Source organism: Aulostomus chinensis, chromosome 4, assembly GCF_037954235.1.
Source record: "Aulostomus chinensis isolate RoL2024-O1b breed Wild chromosome 4, RoL_Achi_v1.0, whole genome shotgun sequence".
Lineage (NCBI taxonomy): Eukaryota > Metazoa > Chordata > Actinopteri > Syngnathiformes > Aulostomidae > Aulostomus > Aulostomus chinensis.
Window position 1 is genome coordinate 30,645,812 of NC_141323.1, and position 19,329 is coordinate 30,665,140.

The window sequence follows — 19,329 nt, forward strand, 5'->3', positions numbered from 1 at the left end:
AGGAGTTCTCTTTGATCAAGATCTTGCCTTTAATGCCCACATTAAGCAAATTTCTAGGACTGCTTTCTTTCATTTGTGAAACATTGCTGAGATCAGACACATCCTGTCTCAAAAAGATGCAAGAAAACTAGTCCATGCCTTTGTCACTTCCAGGCTGGATTACTGCAATTCCCTCCTATCAGGCTGCACCAGTGGGTCCCTAAAGACTCTCCAGCTGATCCAAAATGCTGCTGCCTGCGTGTTGACGATAACTAGTAGAAGAGACCATGTCTCTCCTGTTCTGGCTTCTTTTGCTCCCTGTCAAATTCAGAAGAGAATTCAAAATTCTCCTTCTAACATACAAAGTCCTCAACAGTCAGGCTCCTTCATACCTGACAGAGCTCATAGTCTCCTATTATCCAGCTAGAACTCTTTGCTCCCAGGATGCAGGGTTACTGGTGGTTCCTAGAGTTCTAAAAGTAGACTGGGAGCCAGAGCCTTCAGCTATCAGGCTCCCCTCCTGTGGAACCGTCTCCCAGTTTCGGTCCGGGATGCAGACACCCTCTCGACCTTTAAGAGCAGACTAAAGACCTTCCTTTTTGATCAGGCTTATAGTTGGGCTGCTTAGGCTGGCCCTTAGATCTGCTGCTATAGGCTTAGGCTGCTGGGGGATCTCCCATGGTGCACTGGGCTTCTCTCTACTCCTCTCTGTCCTCCTATATGTGTCATACATAAATCATAATCATGCATATTAATAACTCGTATTCTTCTCCGGAGCCTTCAGGCTCCTCTCATCCCAGATCTGGGTGCTGCTGAAGGAGGCTGCAGACCTGAAGAGGCTCAAGCTGCCTCCCGTAGCTCCACCTGCTCACCGTCTGTCCATCAGTCTCTTCCCTTCTCTCTCTCTTTATCTCTGTCCCTTTCTCTCCTTCTGCATATCTGTCTTCCTCCATTATCTGTCTTTGTCTCTGCCCCGCTCTCCTGCTCTCTTTCCCCCCAACCGGTCAAAGCAGAAGGCCGTCCCCATTGAGCCTGGATCTGCTCAATGTTCCTGCCTGTTAAAAGGAAGGTTTTTGTCGCCGCTGTTGCAGGATGTGCTTGCTGATGGAGAATTGTTGGGTGTAGATTCATTGAAGGAGTTTGGTACTGGACCTGCTCTACCTGTAAAGAGTCATGAGATAAGTTTTGTTGTGATTTGGTGCAATATAAATAAAATTAACTTGACCAGTGTTATTTGTGGTCTTTTGTTAATTGCATGCCACATGAAATTATTATTAGTCACTTTTATCTCACATTTGACCTGCAGCGACAGTCTCACAGTGGCAAGACAAGAACACTTCTACTTCTGATGATAACAGTTTGTTCAACACTGAATTTCATCCAGTACCATGTTGTCAAACACTGGAACATCCACAGCACCTGAACAGGGACTTGAACCCTGGACCCTCAGATTAAAAGTCTGATGCTCTACCGTCTGAGCTACTCAGGCTCTTTCTACAGCATTTAGACAGGAAAAGAAACACCTGTGAAGGTCAAACTGATGCTTTATTGACTTGTTCAATCCTCCATGTTAAAGTCCAGCATGCTTTTGATTGGCTCTGATTCTCTGTGGCAAAATCCAACAAGAGGCTCCAAAAATGTCTTGAATGTCATCAGAATGCACAGGACAAGAAGTTAGTTTCCTTCATGTCTGCAGTTCCTCCACTGGAAAGTAAAGTCAATGCTGTTCCTCTGCTGAAACCTGGGATCGGACCAGGGACCTTTAGATCTTCAGTCTAACGCTCTCCCAACTGAGCTATTTCAGCTCTGAGTGAGGGCCCTGCTTCTCTCATTTTATAATCTCTTCCACTCTCACTAGAACTTAGAGAGGATTTGAGCTTCTGAAGTCATGACACATTGAACAGTTCGACAGGACCATTTTTGATGAATGTCTGAATCACACAAGCCTCTTTTGTTTGTCTTCTGCCCAGTTGCCTCAACATTGTGTGAGCCAATAATTCCACATCTGTACCAGACACACCTCTGGTTGGTGGGTTTTATGGATCTTTCTGTTCTAACAGTGTCTTTTATCTTAAATATGCCACTTTCACATGAAAACATCAATAACAGGACAATATCAAAACTATTATTGCTGCTGTTGCTGTTGTTGGTTGTGTGTCTGTCTTCCATCCCCCTGTCCCTCTGTCTTTCTCTCTGCTTGTCTTTCACCCTCATCTTGTTCCCCATCTTTTTGTCATTCTCTCCCTCCTTTCTCTCTGTCTTTTGTCTTTTCTTCTCTATATTTGTCTTCTGCTGCCCCAGGATCAGCTCCTATCACTCAGTGGTCCAGAACCATTCTGAAGCCTGATCATGAATGTGAGCAAAGCTCTTGGAACAGGCCTGCTGCCACCACAACTAAGATCCTGCAGGTCACTAGAAACTCCAGTGTCCAGCTGACAAGTGGACTTTCCTCTGATCTGTGGTGGTGCTGAGTTTAGCAAACATCTCCAACAAGAAGATGAAGGAGGCCATCAACTCCTCCAAGCTCAACATCTATACTGGCTTTACTGGGAGATCAGGAGGTCAAAGCAGATCTTCACCCTCCCTCCACCTCAGGTGGTTTCTACTCACAGAGATGAGGGGCCAGTTCAAACCAGCTCCCTGAAGCCATCCCCCCCCCCAACACACACACACACACACACACGCACACACACACACACACACACACACACACACACACACACACTATTTCTGCAAATGTGGCTTCAGTGTCTTTGATTCTAGTCTCTTATTTCATGGTTCAGTTGTTGATCACATAATTTCGACGACCAAAAAAAAAACGACCAAATCGTTACTCGACGTACAACATTGGCAATAAAGTCTTTTCTGGTTCTGACCCCCCCTCCCCAACACACACACACACACACACACACACACACACACACACACACACACACACACACACACACACACACACACACACACACACACATAATATTTCTGCAAATGCGGCTTCAGTTTCTTTGATTCTGGTCTCTTATTTCATGGTTCAGTTGTTGACACTCGGTCTTTTCCCAGCGTTCCTGTTATCTTGTCTCTCCTGCTTCATGTAAATTAAAAGAATATTTTTCAAGTTGATCTGAAACTAAGCTGAGACTAGTTAGACTGTGGATGACCGACACTCTCTGGGTTTAGCAGCAGCTCAGCCACCTCATGTGATTGAACTACTGTGTTTGTACCAGCACACTACAACTGGAGAACAGTCCATTTATTTGACTTCTTGACATACGGAACACAGAACATCAGAGCAGTTGAGGGCCGACTGGAGCAAACAGTGAGGGAGTCAATCCAGAAATGCAGCTGCTGCCTCCAGGACATGAGCCAGTTGATTTGAGCCGTTTCAAACACACGTCTATCTGAACCATGCAGATCAACAACACCTCCAACAGGAAGCCTACCTGAGTAATAACTCAGTAACGACAACCTTCTTTTTTGTATTAATATATTTACTTGGTAGAATTGCAGGCGAAACAATAACACGCTGTGGCAACGGCCGTTCACAAAACAGACTGCCGGGTAGAGCCCGCGCATACCGCAATACAGGTTGGGTAGTACCGTAAATGCACTAACATAGTAGTGGACCTGTGGGTAACAAAAAATATATGGCAGTACATGAACAAAACGTTTTCAATCTCTCACTTTTCTTTTCTTTTTTTCTTGAAACAATATTTCAAAAGGCAGACATATAAAAGTGTGAACATGGTCACAACAAAAAAACCCTTCTGTAGTAAATAAAGTATATTACAGTTCCTAAACAGAATAGTAGTCTCTATTCCATTTTCCAGACTCCAACACTGAGTGCCTTTAAGAGCTGAAGTGCGGATGCACCTCGTTTTGTCAAGCAATCAGCTTACTGGTCTCCAGTAGGTGCCCACTGTATTTGTTGGATTCTTCTACACTCAAGAAGTTCCTTGATGCCACTAATTTCAATGCGAAGTCTTTTCTCTGTCTGACTTAGTAGATTTGATGGCATCGGCAACAGAGTGGTTATCAGTGACACACACTGTTGGTAAGACATGCTGTGTTATATTCCCTGTGGTGAGTTCTGCATACAAGTCAGACAAAGAAATGGCACTGTCAACGGCATATGCAAGGGCAAGAGTTTCTCCAGCAAGTGTGCTGCGAACCACTCTCCTGATCTTTTTGGACTGCCAATAAACAGGTGAGAATCTACCGTCCTCACCCATCAGCACAATGAGATGTCCCCCTTGAGTGCCACCTTCCGGAAGGTTTCCCAGTGAGGCATCACAGAAGACCACCAGCTTTAGAGAGCTGTCTTTTCCAAGGTTCTGAAACTTCAGTGCTACTTGTTCTGGTTTTAACTTTTTCACCACCTTGTTTGTGTCATGTAAAGTCTGCACTGTAGCATGTTTTATGTTAGCTGCAAGGACACATGTATCAAACATAATATCAGGTCTACTTGGTCTAGCGACTCACAGAAGTTGACCTATTTTTGACCTCAGGTCATCAATTTCACATTCAGTTAGAGGGGCATCCCGGGTCAAAGCTCTGGTGGTGTCTATGTGAATTGGCTGTAGATTCTGTATGTAACTGTGTTGGTGCATGCATATTACTCCATTTCTAGTGACATACTCCATGCCTACATAACGAAAGCTGTCATGTTCTTCCCTGCCTACTTGAAAGGCTGATTGCAGATGAGGGATTACTGTAGTAGAGAAATTGTGTGAACCACCCCAGATAAAATCATCAACATGACAAGCAAGCACCCCAGACACATTACAATCATCATCTAACCAGTAGAAAATAACAGGGTCAACTTGTGATATCTTACCCCCAGTTTGCAACATAGTTTCTTTAACTCTATTGTACCAGTACAGTGAAGCATCATTCAGTCCATAAACACATTTCTTTAGCTTCCAGACAGTTCCTTCACTCTTAGCTTCAGGTGGAGGATGGACATAAATGTCTCGGGATAGTTCATTTCCTTGAAGGAATGCTGACTTCATGTCCATAGAGTGAGGTGTCCACTGGTTTTGGCATATCACTGACGTGAGTAGTCTAAGAGACTCATGCGCATGTTGGTGAGTCTTTTGGGAGATCTTTTGTGTTTAGCTCCTCAAATCCTCTTGCTACTAGCCTTGCTTTTGGAACTATGCCGTCTGGTGTGTCTTTGAGTGTGCACACCCATCTTGTAGAAATACACTTTTGTCCCATGTTTTTTACTTCTTTGAACACTCCATGTTTCTCCCAGTTAAAGATTTCAGAAAGTTTTGCCAATTCAAATGACACATCCTTTGTAACAAGTACATCATCGTGCTGTCTATCAGATGGCTGTTCTACTGTGTCCCACGATTCAATCTGCAGTGTGTCAACCTGTGAAAGGTCAGCTGACCTTTTTGTGCCAGCGAGGCCAGCTGGCTCACTGTACTCCAGATTATACCAGTTCTTGTTCTTTCCAGTTGTCTTTCCTGCTCGACCTAGCACTTTTGCAGTGTGTGAAATTCCAGTGTCTCTTTCCACATACTTAATGAGTTGTCCCGCTTTTAGATTCATACTACAGTCCATTCTTATGATAGGAGGTTGTCGGTTAGATGGATCATTGGCGTGTTCATTGTTGTTGTCATCATCAGAGCCCCCTGCAGCATTCTCTGTGTCACAGACACCGTCCACATCACTTGATGCAGTATCAGGTACATCTACAACATTGTTCATGTCACGTTCTTCTGCATTACGTTCTGTCTGATTTCCTTGGCTGTCACAAGACTTGTCAGTGTACTGATCTTTGGCCTTGCGTAGTCTACATTGATGCACCCGGACATAGGTGCCCCCATGTCTGACAAATATTACAACCCCGTCCCGTCCAATTACCACCCCAGGGCCTTTCCATTCATTGCAATCCATTCTTTTGTAGTACACTTTGTCTCCAGTTTCGTACTGTTCATCTGTGGGGCGAAGCTGTGTGCGCAGAGCTCTCCTGATTCTCTCAGAGCACTCTGCCTCAGTAAACGCTGTCCTTGCTTCATGCAATGCTGAAATGTGCTGTCCTACCCATTTACTCATGGTAGTGCCCTCCAGGGCAGGCGGTTTATCAATCAGCACAGAAGGTAAGTTCGGGTTTTGCCCAAACACTAGCTGGTACGGACTAAATCCATGTACATTGTGCATTGTATTCTTTGCCATCAGGGCCCAATCAAGGGCTGTTTTCCAGTCACATCCATTGCTTTTCTTCACCTTTAACAGAGTCTCTGTCAGTGACTGATTATGCCTTTCACATAACCCATTACTGAATGGACTGAAAGCCGCAGTGCTTTTGATTTCAATGTTAAAATTCTCTGCCATGTCTCTCATTTCCTCATGATTAAATTTGCCACCATTGTCAAAAAATAATTTGGACGGTGCGCCAAAAACACTCACCCAGGAGTGCATAAAGTGCTTCACAATTTCACTGGATTTTTTTGTGGTCACAATGCTTCCAGCGCTGAACCTGGTGAAGTGATCAATCATGTGGAGGTACCATACATTTGGTTCTAGCTCATGTAAATCTAATGCCACAGTTTCATTGTATGTTGAAGCCATTGGTAGACCAACTGCTGGTTTTGGCTTGGGTCTGTTGTACTTGAGACATGTTTCACAAGTGCTTACAATGTCATTCAGGATAGCAATGCTCTCATCATCATTATTTCCAGCACTAATCAGTAATTTCTTTAGTTTATCAACTGAAGCATGTCCAAACTGCTTGTGGAGTTTCACCAAGGCTTTGTGTTTCTCATCTTTACTCATATCTGTTAAGGCTAGAACCTCATCAGCTTGGGGTTCATTTTCACAAGTGGCTGTGCAATCTCTGTCCACTATGCTGACACAGTAGTGTCCTGAGGATGTAATCTCAAGGGGTACTGGTTTCTGAAACATTGTGGCTTTATCATTTTCAATGTCAAGCACTGCTTTTGCTCTCTTAAGTGACGCTTTGCTTAGCAGTAGGGGACTGTCCACTGGGACCACCTCAGCCTCTAGGTGGCACTTGGTTTGGCCTTTCTTAGCTGGGACTTTTACTTTTTTTGTAGAATGAACAACTTGTCCATCACCAAACTTAAAAGCTCTTCTGCTCTGTATGTTTTCCATTTTTCTTTTTTCACTTTCCTTCAATGTGTGAATGTAATTGTCCAACCATTTTTCACCACAGACTGTTCTGGTGCATGCAGTGTCAATTACAGCTGCACCTAAAGCCTCTACCATGAAAATTTCTGCATCAGATACTGACTCTTTAGAAAACAAAGTAACATGGCATTCTTCAATTGGTTCTTCCTCAACATTTTCCTCTGTCAGTTTTACATGTTCAGCTTTGTGTGGGCAGACTTTCACCCAGTGAAACGTACTCTGACAAATAGCACATTTTGTTCTTCTGCCGTACCTGTTAAGTGGGTTTGAGCCGGCCAATGGCGCCCTCCCCATGGTTGTTTTGGGAACTGTTTTTTGAACGAAATGTGTTCCCATTTCTCCGTTGATCTACAAAGAAAGCAGCGTCGGCATCCTCACGTACACGAATACCCGCGCTGCCGAAGGATGACACGGTTTTGTCTCCAAAAATCCTTTTTAGAGCTGACTTCATGTTTGCAAATGTAAGTGTTGAACATGCTGTAAGAGCAAGCTGTTTATCTTTCACATCGAGACTAGCAGTGTCCAACAACTTGAATGCCAAAACAGCGTCTGGAAGAGCCATGTCAAATTTGCTTATTTTATTGTACCTCTGTTCAAACTGAACGACGTAATCCACCATGGAAACGTCATTTTCTCTCCGAATCTTGTCAAAATCTGTGTATGCGTCATAAGCGCGGTCCCTTTCTTCTTTTAGGAACACATTATCCAAGGCTTCTAGAAGTTTCTTCATTCCATCATCTTTGTTCAAATCGCCTGCAGGTATTTCCAAAGCTGTATCTCTCGCTCGTCCCGTCATCAATAGGGCAACAGCCAAAGCTTGTTTTTTCTTGTCCAAATCAGTAACAAGTGCCCACATTTCAACTTCATTTTTCCAGCTCTCGTATGACTTCTTTTCTTCAAACGCAGGTGGGACTCTGTAGTTAACCATCCTCTGCTACCATTGATAACTCAGTAACAACAACCTTCTTCTTTGTATTAATATATTTACTTGGTAGAATTGCAGGCGAAACAATAACACGCTGTGGCAACGGCCGTTCACATAACAGACTGCCGGGTAGAGCCCGCGCATACCGCAATACAGGTTGGGTAGTACCGTAAATGCACTAACATAGTAGTGGAACTGTGGGTAAAAAAAAATATATGGCAGTACATGAACAAAACCTTTACACGAGCCAAGACTCAAACCCAGAACCTTCTTGCTGTGAGGCCACAGTGCTAACCACTGCACCATCATGCCGCCGTGGTCTCATATACTTTTCTCAATTGTGTTTCTGTCATGTCCTCCTGAGATCAAAGACAGAATTCTAGGTACTGTCAAAGCCCTGATGACATCATCAGGAATTCTGACTTTGATCTGGAGACTCTTGCTTTAACCTGAATTTGATCTGACTAAAGTTTTAGTTTAGGTTGCATGATACCGACCACCTCATTTCTCCTGATGGACTGGTGACCTGTCCAGGGTGAACCCTGCCTCTTGCCCAATGTCACCTGGGATCGCCCCCCCCCCCCCCCGTGACCCTTAAAGGATAAGAATAGAAAGTGGATGGAGGGATGGACTTAACACTAAAATCAGCTGATATGATCCACATTCTAATTCTTCCTTTCCCTCTTTAGGAGTCAATGAGAATAGTAGTGAATATAATAATGTGTATACAACCTTGTAGTATCTTTCCAAAGATTTTAGTATTTCATCTTGTTTCTACTTGTAGTTTTATTGTCTGGATCTTTTCTTTTTATATCCTGCTGTCTGCTCTTTGCTTTTGGAGTTTTCTTCCTTCAACAACTACCAAGCCTCCTGGGTACTGTAGGAAACATGGTCAAGTTCTTCTTACTTTTGCAGTAACGTCCTGCTCACATTGGTCTGTCTTCATTTTGACTCCTCCCACTGCCACAATGACCAGCCTTTATACACTTGGTGACTGGGGTCCTGGTTGCTGCAGGCCTCAACACCAGCCTGTGGTTGTGAGCAGGGCAGAACAGAACTGACAGTATCTCACATGCAGGACCTGGGTCAGTGCCTGGTGCCAGCTGGGGCACCGCTTTAACCTGGACGCCCTGGAAGATCTTCTCCTGGAACTCGCCTTTTTGGTTCCATCAAGGCCTGTGAGGATGGTGAAGAGTGATCCACCACCAGGCAGCACAGTCAGCAGCAGCCATTTTGTTCCACTAGAATCAAGTATGATAGTGAAAGACTGGTGAGTACTTGCTAACTAACACTTCCTGTTTTTATTGCTATTCTTCCATGAATGTGCTCATGTTGGTTTGTTCCCAACCACAGTTTCAAAGCCATGATGTCATCTTTCATTAACAGTCAGACTTATTTTTTCTCTATTTGGACAAATAAGGTTTCAACTAACACGGCTGGCCAACGTCCTGGAGTTAATTCAGCCTGTAGAACCAGGTGCTGGTTCCTTCTTTTACCAGGCAGGAACAGGCAGCAGATCCAAGATCAGTAGGTGAAGATGTCTTCTTTGACTGGAAGGAGGAAAAAGAGCAGGAGAGCTGGTCAGAGACAAAGACAGATAATGAAGAAGGACTGCTGTATTCCGCTAGCACATGCTAGTCACAGTCAGAGATAATGAGTCTCAGCAGGTAAAGATTCATCACTGATTTCAGAAGATAATTGGACGTTCACTGGAAGACTATGAATGTTTGTGGGTCAGAAGTGAAAAGAGTACAAGTGCACCTGTTGTGTGTGATGGGGCACCAACATGCAAGAAGTTTTCATACATTTTGAGCGAAAAAGCGTGAATCTTCAAGTAAAGAATTAAAATTATTTAAGTAACAATGAGGTCTCTGAAATAAAACAAAAGGGACAACTGACTACCTCACCATTTCCACCCCTCTTTAACAGATTCACATTTCAAAACAATCAGGTTTATTTTGTTCCCTTCTTTTAGCAGAGGATGGTTTTGATCCATCAACCTCTGGGTTCTGAGCCCAGCACGCTGCCTCTGTAAATCCATATTTTGGGTTCTGGCCTTTTCTGCTTTTCATTTTGTGTTTGTATTGAAGTTCTATTGCTGAAAAAAATACTTTTTTGCCTTTTTAAACACACACACACACACTCCCAGTGACTAACCCATATTTTCATCACTTAAACCACCACTGGAGTATTGAAAGAGATTCCACATGTTGGTCAACCAGAGAAGCTTCACCTGGTGACGCTCATCCAACCATGCATGAAGGTCAAGCTGCATTATCTGCTGTGCTCATTAGCAGGGGAATTAGCTGAAATGGTCAGTATCAGTAACAGGGTGACACTTTATCACAGCAGTGGACAAACATCAGCATTCATCACACAGCAGCTCCTCTGATCAACAGAACAAGCTGAAGTATTCTGGAGAATGAGGGCATGGATCCCTCTACCTCTCACATGCTAAGCTAGCACTCTACCATTGGAGCTAATTCCCCTGCTAATGAGCACCGCAAATAATGCAGCTTGACCTTCAGATTTGAGGGAAGAAAACCTTGAAACATTCATTCATCTTCTTCCACTTATTCCTGTTCAGGGTCGTGGGGAGCTGGAGCCTATCGCAGTGTCTACGGGCAAGAGGTGGGGTTCACCCTGGACCGGTCACCAGTCCATCACAGGGCCAACATACAGGGACAAACAACCATTCACACTCACATTCATACCTACAGTCAATTTAGAGAATCCATTTAGCCTTGTCACCAAATTGCATGTCTTTAGACTGTGGGAAGAAGCCAGAGTACCAGAGAAAACCTACACAGGCACGGGGAGAACATGCAAACTCCACACAAGAGGATATTGCGCCTGAGCCAGTACTCCAGCCCAGAACCTTCTTGCTGTGAGGCCACAGTGCTAACCACTGCACCACCCTGCAGCCCATTTTTAAGAGCTGAACTAAAAATTAGTTGCAGAGTGACGACAAACATGGAGAAATCCTCCTCTTCATTTCTCAGTCAAAACGACTGACACACACACACACACACACACACACACACACACACACACACAAATAGTATGTGTTTGTGAGGAGATTAAAAAAAATCTACTGTGCTTCAATGAAGATTAATTGTTGAATATCAATCCTCTACTCATGTGCATGGGAGTGTAGTTGTTGTGGCCGAGTGGTTAAGGCGATGGACTAGAAATCCATTGGGGTCTCCCTGCGCAGGTTCGAGACTGCTGTTCCAGAGGAGAAAACATCTGCTCCTACTGTAGGTCCATGTGTCAAAGGTTTTCTTTCAAGGGCTGTAGCAGCTGATGATGCGGGAGAGAGAGAGGATTGGTAGCTTGTTGTCTTGTCTCAACCATTCTGGTGTTGACCAAAATCTTTGTTGATACTCCAGTGGTGGTGAAGGTGATGGAAATGTTCCAAGTGGGACGGTTCCATGTTCAACCAGTTTCATCTGAAACTGAGGTGGAGCTTAGGGTTAAGTAGGAATTGGTTTGGTTTAGTCCCTGGGAATGTCAGTTGGTGTGTGTGTGTGTGTGTGTGTGTGTGTGTGTGTGTGTGTGTGTGTGTGTGTGTTTACATGCAGACTTTCCCTTGTGTCAGCTGATTTGGTTTGGAATCCATCTTAGTCATGACATTTTGAGAAAATTCTATCATGTCGTTGGAGTTATTTTGATTTACAACACTGGAAAAAAATCACCTCCCCTCCAAAAACCCTCCTCTTCAACTTTGTACCCAAATTGTCTCCTCATCAGGCACCACAGGATCCAGTAGGTTCAGTTAAAGCAAGTCATTAGAGATTTAAAAAATGTCCATCAAACACAAAATAAGGCTTCAAATAGGTTTCCAATTTTATTTCATGTTGACACATTTTGTCCATTTGAAATCAGGACTGCTCCCAGATCGTCTCCATGACCTCATCCCAGCACCAGAGTACCGCCCAAGTTCATCAACGACAGTAAACATGAGCAGGTCTAGGTTCACCTCCATCTTTGGAGGTTGTTGAATTTCCTCCTGAGCACCGTCAGGCTGTTTCCTTACTTTGCTGTGACACAACAGCAGACAGCAACAAGGACTGCTGCAGTGCACTTGGTAATTGGATGCACTGAAGTCATCCATTCATGTCAGTGATGTCACTTGGCAGGACTGTCATTGCCGTCTCATTCTAGAAAAGAATCCAGACTCCACATGTGGCTCCCATGATAACTGATGGACCTCTGGTTGGAGGCTGGACGATGATGTTTGGTCTGGGGTGGTTAAGATTGTGGGGGCTGTTTCAGTTCTAGTGCTGAAGGCTTTCACCATGACAGTCAGACTCTCATCTGTCCTTCATGTTCCCTCAAATGTGCAGTGTGGACCTCACACACTGAAATTTAGCCTGAAAACTCTTCATGAAAAGCAGGAGACTCAGAGTCTCTGTGGCTCAATCGGTCAGCGCGCTCGGCTGTTAACAGAGAGGCTGGTGGTTCGAGCCCACCCAGGGATGATGAACAAGCTCTGCCTAGGACTCTGTTGATCAGCTGCTGAGTTGCTACTTGATGTCCACATTGGTCTGTTTCATCCTGAGTAGTTTGATCATAACAGAGTCGTTGCATCAATGATCTGAATGTGGACGGACAGATTGACCCTCCCCAGCAGACGCATGTGACAGACCTCTTGATGAGACACTTAAAGTAAAGCCAGATTCTGCCAGTCCCACTGACATATTTCAATTATACATGTTCAGAGATGATTTTGTTTTCCTGAATACATTTATTATTTTCTGATCACCTTGTGGATTTTTCATCATTCTCCTCATTACCATACTTTAGGTTGCAGTATGTACACCTTAGTTAGTCTTGGGTTTCAGAAATCATACAGCATACAAATAATAGCAGGTTGAAACATATTTATTTAAAAGAATTTAACATGGTTACACACACACACACACACACACACACACACACACACACACAGCCTGTCTTTGGTATAAAATTGTCTGTCATGTTCTCTCACATTGCACAACAACAAAACAAACAAAGACGGCCATGTCCAGTGTGGTCCTGGATATGACGACTGGACTGCAGGGTCCCAGTATCACTGTGACAATTCTTTTACCAGCTATGACCTTGGACAAGAACTTCTCAGGAGGAAACTTATCATGGTGGCACAGTGAAGAAAACTAGACCTGAGCTGCCTGCTGAAATCTTGCAGGTGAAGGACAGAGCTCCACCTCTTTGACAGACACCACCACTGTTGGCTCATGTTGTCAAAAAAAAGTGTCAGTTTTTGACACACACGCATCTAAACACACAAACATACACATGCATGTTCTTGCACACAGAGACTTTTCCTCTGTTTTTGTTTTTTCCTTGTTGTGAACCAGTAGTTGGTTTCTGTTGGTTTGATTTGCTTGACTGGTTTTTGTTTGTTTGACCTTGCAAATCCATATTTTGGGCTCTGGCTTGTTCTGCTTATCATTTTATGTTTGTATTAAAGTTCTGTTGCTGAAAAAAAGACTTCTTTCCCTTTTTCTTGAAGTAAATATATGAGGGTCAAAACTGACCCATAACACCATGGATGTTACAAAAGTTAATAATATTAAAATGAGGAAGATGAGAGTATGATTGTTTTGTCCGGGGGTGGCGGTCCTGGGCGTGCGTGCCTTTGACTCACCCCGGCGGGTGGGCTGGGCCTCTCCGGGGAGTGGGGGGTCCCGGCTGGCTGGCTGGTGGTGCCCTATAGCCTGAAGCCCTCCTGCTCTGGGGGGAGGGGGAGAACAGGGGATGAGTAGAGGGGATGGGGATCGAGGGTTGGGGGGGGGGGGTAACTCTGTTCGGGGGCGGTGGGCCTGGTCGTTGTGGTGGGCTGTGGCTGCCCCGCCTGGGTGTGGGGTGTGGGTGAGTGTCGGCCTCGCCGCTGGCGGACCCCTTGGGGGGCTCTGGTCGGGTCTTGGGTCGGAGGGGCCCTGTGCCCCTGGGCTCTGCTCATGCTGTGGGGGGGGGGGGGGGAGTGCCCGGCAGGACCGGGGTCATCTCTGCCCCGTCTCTCTGTGGGTTACTTCTGGGTGGGGGTTGCTGCTCCTATGCTTTCCTATGGGTCCTGGCATGGGTTGGGCCTGTGGCTTTTTCCTGGGGGAGGGGTGGCCTGGGGCTCCCCGTGTCCTGGAGGTTTCGGGGTGCTCTGGTGACCTGGTCCTGACCTACCTGCCATCCTGGACTGGGGGTGCGATGTCCTGGCCCCCCACATCAGCTACAGCCAGCTACGCACAGCATCCAAGACAAACCGTAGCACACACACAGACACATACACACGCGTATACACACATACACGCATGGAGCGCAAAACTGACCCATAAACACACACTCAGACATTTATCTTAAAATTATATTAAACCAAATGGTAAGCCTGCACCAGAAATTCTGCAACCATTGTTTTTTTTTTTTCCTTTCTTTTGTTGTTGTTACTTTTTCTTTGTTTGTTTATTTGCTTTTTTGTTTGTTTTTTTCTTTGTTTGTTTTTGTGTTTTTGTTGTTGTTGTTGTTGTTTTCTGCTATTGCTGTTGTTTTTTTTGTCTCCCCCCTCCTCCTTGTCTTCACTGTCCTGTCCCTGTTCTCTCTTCCTGTCCACTCCTGAGCCTCAGTCCGGTAGCTTCATCAGTGAACCAATACCATTCCTTATAAAATTAAACATAAATGGTGATAGGAGGAGTTTATCATATTCCTCCTATGCAGAATAAAACTGCTTCAGTACAACAATGCACCAGGAACACTGATGCTGCTTGCCTCAGCTACTGAACAGGACAGGTAAAAAATAAATAAATAAATAAATAAATAAATAGTATTAAAATGAATAATAAATCAAACCAATCCATGTCAGAGATGTGTTCTAACACCCCTCAGTAATGGTCAGAAAACACAACAACCTTTTGTTTATTTCTATGATTTTCTTGAGGTTCATTTTACCATTTTTTTAATTGAAATCGAGGGTTTACTGATGAAAAAAAGGTCCAGAGGCCCACATCAGAGCTTCCGTGTCTTTGTCTCAGGTGAGATCAAAGACAGATTTCTAAGATCAAACACAAAACTCTGAGATCAAAGGTTGAAGTTTCCCAAGGTTCAGTTTTAGCTCAGACACTCTTCAAGGTGGAACCAGCAGAGGAGCTCAGTAGAGACAACTGGACAGCAGCAGGACAGAACAGAGGCTCTCCACAATGGCAGGAGACAGGAAACAGGTTTGGACCATCTGGGCTTCTGTCCACTTTAATGGTTTTTAAAACATTGAAGGAAAATGTAAAAATCAACATTGTGTTTAAATCATGATTTCTATTTGAGTGTGTTTGCTCATCTGTTCCAGAAGCTTCTTCTCGAGTTGACCCTGAATGAGTGGAGGGACCTTTTTGATCATCAGGACTGCTTTTTGATGCCCTGATGGTGCATCGGGGTCATCATGGTCCTCCACCATCTGCAGGGGTTCCAGGACTGTTGTGGTGTTTGTGGGAACTGCAGGGAGAAGCTGAGACCTGGAGAGGAAGTCCTACACTCCAGTAGACCTCTCAACACCTGCAGCATTTTTTCAGCTCCACCAAACCCAACATTCACTGCCTCCTCATCATCTGAGCATCAAAAGCAGCTCAGACCTGCTGCAGCTCAGCAGACCTCAGCCATTTTTAGGATGTCTCCATGATTCTCCTTCACATGATTTTCATTCAGAAACAATAGAATTGTCAAATATCACAACAGTTTTCAGCTTGCTGGTAAACAACATACACACACACACACACACACACACACACACACACACACACACACACAAATAGTTTGTGTTTATGAGAAGATTAAAAAAATCTACTGTGCTTCAATGAAGATAAATTGTTGAATATCAATCCTCTACTCATGTTCATGGGAGTGTAGTTGTTGTGGCCGAGTGGTTAAGGTGGTGGACTAGAAATCCATTGGGGTCTCCCTGCGCAGGTTCGAGTCCTGCGAAAAACGTTAAACTCCTGTTCCAGAGGAGACAACATCTGCTCCTACTTTAGGTCCATGCATAAAAGGTTTTCTTTCAAGGGCTGTCCCTGGGAAGTTCAGTTGGTGTGTGTGTGTGTGTGTGTTTACATGGAGACTTTCCCTTGTGACAGCTGATTTGGTTTGGAATCCATCTTAGTCAGGACATTTTGAGAAAATTCTATCATGTCGCTGTAGTTATTTTGATTTACAACACTGGAAAAAAAATCACCTCCCCTCCAAAAACCCTCCTCTTCAACTTCGTACCCAAGTTGTCTCCTCATCAGGCACCACAGGATCCAGTAGGTTCAGTTAAAACAAGTCATTAGAGATTTAAAAAATGTCCATCAAACACAAAATAAGGCTTCAAATAGGTTTCCAATTTCATTTCATGTTGACACATTTTGTCCATTTGACATCAGGACTGCTCCCAGATCATCTCAATGACCTCATCCCAGCACCAGAGTACGGCTTTCACCATGACAGTCAGACTCTTATCTGTCATTCATGTTCCCTCAAATGTGCAGTGTGGACCTCACACTCTGATATTTAGCCTGAAAACTCTTCATGAAAAGCAGGAGACTCAGAGTCTCTGTGGCTCAATCGGTCAGCGCGCTCGGCTGTTAACAGAGAGGCTGGTGGTTCGAGCCCACCCAGGGACGATGAACAGGCTCTACTGGTGCTTAGGACTCTGTTGATCAGCTGCTGAGTTGCTACTTGATGTCAACATTGGTCTGTTTCATCCTGAGTAGTTTGATCATAGCAGAGTCGTTGCATCATTGATCTGAATGTGGATGGACAGATTGACCCTCCATAGCAGACGCATGTGACAGATCTCTTGATGAGACACTTTGTGGTAAAGCCAGATTCTGCCAGTCCCACTGACATATTTCAATCACACATGTTCAGAGATGTTTTTTTTTCCTGAATACATTTATTATTTTCTGATCACCTTGTGGATTTTTCATCATTCTCCTCATTTCCATACTTTAGGTTGCAGTATGTACACCTTAGTTAGTCTTGGGTTTCAGAAATCATACAGCATACAAATAATAGTAGGTTGAAACATATTTATTTAAAAGAATTTAACATGGTCACTCACACACACACACACACACACACACACACACACACACACACACAGCCTGTCTTTGGTATAAAATGGTCTGTCACGTTCTCTCACATTGCACAACAACAAAACAAACAAAGACGGCCATGTCCAGTGTGGTCCTGGATATGACGACTGGACTGCAGGGTCCCAGTATCACTGTGACAATTCTTTTACCAGCTATGACCTTGGACAAGAACTTCTCAGGAGGAAACTTATCATGGTGGCACAGTGAAGAAAACTGGACCTGAGCTGCCTGCTGAAATCTTGCAGGTGAAGGACAGAGCTCCACCTCTTTGACAGACACCACCACTGTTGGCTCATTTTGTCAGTTTTTGACACACACGCATCTAAACACACACACATACACATGCATGTTCTTACACACAGAGACTTTTCCTCTGTTTTTGTTTTTTACTGGTTTTGAACCAGTAGTTGGTTTCTGTTGGTTTGACTTTCTTGACTGGTTGTTGTTTGTTTGTCTGGAGGCCCACATGTAAATATTCAAATCAATATTTCCATGATAAGGAAGCCTAAAAAGGAAACCAACAGATGGGAAACAACATGGATGATAGAAAATTGTTTTTAGTTTATTTGACAGCTGATTGAAGACGTGGGTCAAAACTGACCTGTTAACATCAGAGATGGGAACAGAAAGCTAACACAAGAGGAAGGTTCAAGCTATGAAAAAGGAGTTATAAAAATCTTGAACTGACAGTAGAAATATCCTTTTGTATGTTTACCTTTGTTGACAGAAGTCACTTTAGCTTGGCAGTGAAAAGAATCTGCGCTAGCTTGACAAATAAGTGGCACAAACTGGGTTCAAGCTGGACTTTGGACACTGGTATCTGCAACAACTCCCATCAACTCCTAATCTAGCATCTCTGCTGTGGCTCAAACTATTTTACAGAACATTTGACAGACCTGTGGAGCAGTGAGGACAGACATGAGTTGATCCACATGATCCACTGAAGCGCCATTTTCCCCTGCCACTGAGGTCACCAACATGAGCTGGAGTTGGGACTCTTGAACTGAACCTGGTATCACAGCGACACCTACTGCTGCAAAATGGAACAGCAACATTGAACCCAAGTGCAGGATTGGAGGGAGACTGATGGTCGCTGTTTGGGTTTTTGAAGAACAAGGAGGGTGTTGATTCAGATGTTTGAAAATGCTTGATGATTTGAAGATGAGAAAGGAAGTGAGAGACCGAAGTGAAAGGTAGGAAAGGTTTTTCCAATCTGATGGAGCTTTGAATACAACTGGTCAAAGCAGAAGGCCGTCCCCACTGATCCTGGATCTGCTCGACATTCCTGTTTGTTCAAAGGAAGGTTTTCATCGCCGCTGTTGCAGGATGTGCTTGCTGATGGAGAATTGTTGGGTGTAGATTCATTGAAGGAGTTTGGTGCTGGACCTGCTCTACTAGTGAAGAGTCATGAGAGAACTTTTGTTGTGATTTGGTTCCATACAAATAAAAATGACTTGACTTGATTTGGTGCCTCATGAGGAGAAAATTTGGGCACAAAAGTTGGACAAGAGTGTTTGTGGAGGGGTGATTTTTTTCTTTTTGCAGTGTTGTAAGTCACTGTAACTGCAGCTGAATGATTGAACTTTCTCCAAATATCCTCAAGATGGTTTCCAAATGATAAAATTGACTTTAGGAAAATATGAATGTGCGATGACCAGTTTCTTTGCTGATTCTAGGAAGATATAGAAACAAATGATCTCTACACTCTAGGTTGCATTGTGAGCTGAAAGGAAATGAAAGTTGCTTCAAGTATGAAGGGAAATTCAAGCAGACACATTTGAAAATCAATACTGACCAATGGAGTTGTCTTTGGGACTCCTACATTAAATAATGATGGGTTCAATCCAAGCACCTGAGCACAAATCTACAAAGACTATTATATCAGACATTGAGAGGACAAAGATTGATGTCTGAATGTGTTAGGACCGGCTCAGAGGTGCAGCAAAACCTGGTAACAGCAAATCACCATTTATTAAAGTAAATAATCAACCATGTGAGGTGTGGAAGTCAGTGTCAGCAGTGGAGGTGAGTGTGTGATGTGATGTCAGTGTGTGCTGCATGTTGTTGGTGGAAAACAAGGAAAAACCAAAGGACAACAACAGCACGCCGGCTGAGCGCAGAAGGGAGACAAATGTCTGGGAAGGCGGGGTTAAA

The 19,329-nt window shown here is 44.1% G+C and overlaps 2 non-coding genes across 2 annotated transcripts; both read right to left on the reverse strand.

Moving 5' to 3' along the window:
* Positions 1–1,395: 1,395 nt before the first annotated feature.
* On the reverse strand, positions 1,396–1,468 carry trnak-uuu (transfer RNA lysine (anticodon UUU)). The gene has a single exon. It is a non-coding gene; the product is annotated as a tRNA-Lys (tRNA).
* Positions 1,469–1,711: 243 nt separating this feature from the next.
* Positions 1,712–1,784, reverse strand: trnaf-gaa (transfer RNA phenylalanine (anticodon GAA)). The gene has a single exon. It is a non-coding gene; the product is annotated as a tRNA-Phe (tRNA).
* Positions 1,785–19,329: the final 17,545 nt, after the last annotated feature.